At 38.7% G+C, this 5,089-nt stretch overlaps 1 pseudogene across 1 annotated transcript; it reads left to right on the top strand.

The window, feature by feature from the left end:
* The first annotated feature begins 2,895 nt into the window (after positions 1-2,895).
* Positions 2,896-4,736, top strand: LOC311597085 (glutamine--fructose-6-phosphate aminotransferase [isomerizing] 2-like; annotated as a pseudogene). The gene has a single exon. The product of its transcript is annotated as a glutamine--fructose-6-phosphate aminotransferase [isomerizing] 2-like (transcript).
* Positions 4,737-5,089: the final 353 nt, after the last annotated feature.

Consider the following 5,089-nt stretch of genomic DNA (forward strand, 5'->3'; position numbering starts at 1 on the left):
TCAGCAAGCTACTAGGAAAATATTAAAACATAAAAATCAATAGCTTACTGATACACCAAGAACAAATGCACCAAGAAGGAATTTAAGGAAACCTCATCTACAAGAGCCTCAGAAATCATTATCGAACAAATCTAGCATTCTTAGCTTTTAAGAATTTTGCTGAGAATAATGATATGAATGGCGGGCCACCTAGGAGAGTCAAGCTTGGAGAACACTGATTCTCTCTCTGCATCAGAACTCACTTGTGTCTCTAGTTTGTCATCTAACCATGGGTCCTGTGGCATTCCCCCTCCTTCTGTGAGTGTGTGTGTGTGTGTGTGTGTGTCTTTGTACCAATAAAAATTAGAGAAAAAGAGGTCATAGATTAGAAAGGGAGTAAGTGAAGTGTACAGAAGAGATAGGAGGCAGAAAAAAGAAATAATGACATAATTATGTTTTAATTAAAATCATTTTTAAAATATGGAATTATCATAATATGTTTGCTAAGTTGCAGTACAAACAGCAGTCAACATTCTCATAAAGATGTGTTTTCTTCTTAACAATGATAGAATTTGTAATGCTTGTCAACTTTTCAAAGATATCTTTGTTTAAACTTATGCTACCTTGGTTTTAACTTTTTTATCTTACCTTACAGTTTATTTATTTACTATTTATTTTTTTCCTTTTCCTCTCGTTTTAGGTACATGACATTGAAATTTGGTGCTTGCTCTATCTTTGAATTATAGTTTGTACTCTACTTAATTTTTACTAAAATCTTCTATCTTTGAGTGTCTGCATATATACATATATGTGTACAGATATTCAATGCTATGGAATATATATCTCCAAAGTGCTTCTTCTGCACCCCTAAATGTTTATATCTTTATTTGATGAAAAATCTGTAACAGTTGTAAAAATTCAGGAGCTTACAGTCATTTAAATACTTCAAATATGAATTATCTGCATCTCTCTTTTCCACCCTCCTAATTACCAGACTGACAACTGGTAAGTTAATTCCAGTATGAATACTATATTGTTAGAAATTATTCAACTGATAGCATCTCGCAAGGAAATATACAATGACATTCCTTTAAAATATCCAAACTCTGCAGGTTAAAAGGCTTAGTAGCTATAGAAGCTTACTGCCAAGCCTAAGGATCTTAACTTAATTCCAGTAGCCACATGGTAGAAGGAATGAGCCAGTTACTCCAACTTGTCTTCTGACCTTCATATGCTCCCTAACACACACTTGCATGTGCATAGGAAGAAACACACACACACACACACACACACACACACACACACACAAACACACACAAACTTTGACCACATCTGAAGATCCATTCTAAGAAAACAGTTTAAACACAGATAAAGTATAAACTGTATGGCACCAATCCTACAAAAATGAGTTATTAGTTTATTTATAAATAGTAGGTTTCTATTATAATGTTTAATGTGATGGTAAAAATTATGTATATAGAATCACTAGTAAGATTAAGAAAATTAGAAAAACTATTACTTCAGTTACTGCAAAATTCCCTAGATATAGATAAATATTGTCAAAACATGACGATTAGTCAAGATTTAAAGTTACAGGGTAGTTTAGGATTTTTCCTCACTTCTTCAATTAAAAAAATTTATCTATGATGTCAACTTCAAATTAATAAAACACATCTTTAGATATTAGGAATTTTCATGACATGAAAATGCAAACTGTCTGACATAAAGTCTACTGTAAAAACTCAGATTCTTGATAACACTGTTTTCTAGAATGGCACAAAACTTGTGGGTGTCACCTACCAATAACTAATCATTGTCTGTGTGTTAGCAAAACATAAAGACATATTCAATATGCCAGGAATTAAACACTAAATGTTGAAAAATAACAAAAAGATACCCGGAGTCAGCGTTTAACCATCCCAATGGTTAAAGCTAAAGATTTTTGTTATTAAAAATTATCATATTTGAGTAACTATAAACCAAAATGTAAAACAAAAATTCTTGAGACAGTAGTAATAAAACCTAATAATTGAGTAAATAAATTAATGATGAAATTAAACATATTGCTCATAAAGATTTGCATGTGATTTCTAGAATACTACACCATGATAAACACTTATTCCTTACATGTGAACTTTGCACAGTAAAGTGCTTCTAAGGAATAAATTAAAATGTATGGTAAATGATACCAACAAGGAAGACCCTGAAAGGCAGCTGATGAAAGTAGATACTAAAAGTCACAGGGCTACACTGAAGATGCGTCTCAACAGCCAATAGAGCATCATCTAGCACCCTCATTAGGTGGCTTACAAATGGCCTCTTCTGGCCTCAGTGAATTCCTACATACTCGTTGCACATTTTGTCTGCCCACACAGACAATCACCCTTACACACAAATATATGTAAATTAAATAAAAATACAATTTTAAAAGCTTGTGTCATATTAATAAACCCCTACCCAGATCTAACCAATGGACAGAACATTCTCCATAGTTGAGTGGAGAGTGGGGACTGACTTTCACACGAACTCTGGTGCCTCATATTTGACTGTGTCCCTTGGAAGGGGAGACCTGGTGGCACTCAGAGGAAGGACAGCAGGTTACCAATAAGAGACTTGATACCCTATGAGCATATACAGGGGGAGGTAATCCCCATCAGGAACAGTCATAGGGGAGGGGAATAAGGGGAAAATGGGAGGGAAGGAAGAATGGGAGGATACAAGGGATGGGATAACCATTGAGATGTAACAAGTATAAATTAATAAAAAATAAATAAAAAGCTCCTTACATTGGTCTGCTATAGTGAAAACTGCACTCTAATGTTCTTTGTCCTCCCATAAAAACTTAACGCCAGGCCTAAGCCAGGGAGCATGAGGTATAGCAAGTCCTCTGAGCATCAGGAGCGAACAGCAGCACCCATGTGCAGAATCTTTGTGCATATGAATTATAGAGTACCGAAGACAAGGAAGTTCTTTGAAACCCTCATCAGGCCTCTGCAGTGGGTGGAGTGCAGGGACTATGATTTGGCAGGTGTGGCCATTAATAGGAATAACCACAAAGTTAAAGAAAGACACATCCATCTTATGAAGAAAAACAGCAGAGCAAATGCTTTGGATGAAGAACTTTACAAGCAAGATAGCATGGCCTTGAAGGTGGTGTTTGAGACACAGTTCGGCATTGCCCACATATACTGGGCAACCCATAGGGTTCCCAATAGCGCCAACAGTCATACACAGAGTTCAGACAAAGCCAATGTGTTTGTTGTTATCCATAATGGTATCATCAGATATTACAAAAATTTAAGAAAATTTCTGGAAAGTGACAGTTTCTAGGTTGAATTAGAAACTAACAGGGAGACCATCGCGAAGCTGATTAAATATGTATTCAACAACAGGGAGACTGAAGAGATTACATTTTCAACATTGGTTTAAATAGTCATTCAGCAGTTGGAAGGTGCCTTTGTGCTGGTTTTCAAGAACATCCACTACAAGGAGAGGCAGCCCACTGCCCATTGGGGTAGGAAGCAGATACACACTGTCCACAGGGCAGATCTCCATCTTATATTGTACATGTAATACTGAGAATGTGAAGAAAATCTGTACATCTAGGATAAAGAAACTAGACAGATCCACCTGCATGCATACTGTGCACAGATAAAGCTACGGAATTACTTTTGCTTCTGATGCAAGTACCATCATAGAACATACCAACCATTTCATCTTTTTAGAAGCTGATGACATCACAGCAGTGGCTGATGGAAAACTCTCCATTCACCAAGTCCAGCACTCAGCTAGTGATGACTCCATCCGACCCATATGGACCTTGCATGCATATGGATGCATGCATATGGAACTGCAGCAAATGATGAAAGGTAACTTCAGTGCATTTATGCAGATGGAGATCTTTGAGAAGCCTGAATCAATTTTTAAAGCCATGAGAGGTTGAGTGAATTTTAAGACCAACACGGTGCTCCTGAGTAGCTTGAGGGACCATCTGAAGGAGATTTGACAATAGTGAAGGTTCATCATGATTGGGCAGCTGTGGCTACATGCCAAATTTTAGAAGAATTGACAAAACTCCCTGTGATGGTTGAACTCTCCAGTGATTTTCTGGACAGGAACACAACTGTGTTCAGGGATGATGTTTGCTTTTTCAGGTGAGACTGCAGACATGCTCCTGGCCCTTTGACACTCTAAGGACTGAGGGCACTGACTGTGGGTATCACCAACATTGTGGCCAGCTCTATCTCCCAGGAGATTTACTGTGGTGGCCATATGAACACAGGGCCAGAGATTGGGGTGGCCAGCACCAAAGATTAGACCAGCCAGTTTACCTCTCTGGTGATGTTTGGTTTGATGATGTCTGAACACCATATTTCTCAACAGAACAAGGGGCGGGAGATCATCCGTGCCCTTGTATCTTTACCTGAGCTATCAACAAAGTATTGTCTCTGAATGAAAAGCTCTATGATCTGGCCCTATCACTCTATACAAAAAGGTCTTTCCTGGTGATGGCACAGGGATATAACTATGCCATGTTCCTGGAAGGAGCCTTGAAAACTAAAGAGATAACTGACATGCACTCAGAAGATATCCCGGCAGAAGAGCTGAAGCATGGGCCCCTGGCACTAGTTGACAAACAGATGCTGATCATCATGGTCATCATGAAGGATCTTTGCCTTGCCAAATGCCAGAATGTCTTGCAGCAGATCACTGGTCCCCATAGTTGTACAATCATCCTGTGTTCCAGGGATGCCTAGTTCATATATAAAACTATTGAACTGCCCCCAAGGCTTCCGGAGCATGGCTGACCCCAATTTCTGTCCTTCCCCCTGGCTATCCTCTGAAGCTAGGATGTTGACGTCCCCAGAAACCTACCCAAGTTTGTCATCGTGGAATGAGAACAGGACTTCCAGGACAAGACCACCGTCACTTGCAGTCTGAATCAAAACCTGAATCAACTGCAAAGATGCCACAGTGGGAAAATAAGTGAGCTGTCCATGGGTCTCTCATTCTCCCAGGAGAGCTTGACAGCTTCAATGTACCTTGTACTCAAATGCTTCACCTACAGCAAATGCTGTATCTTTGTGTCCTGAAGTCACCAAGAAGAAGG

This window comes from Acomys minous (genome assembly GCF_964271855.1).
Source record: "Acomys minous genome assembly, chromosome: 1".
Classification (NCBI taxonomy): domain Eukaryota; kingdom Metazoa; phylum Chordata; class Mammalia; order Rodentia; family Muridae; genus Acomys; species Acomys minous.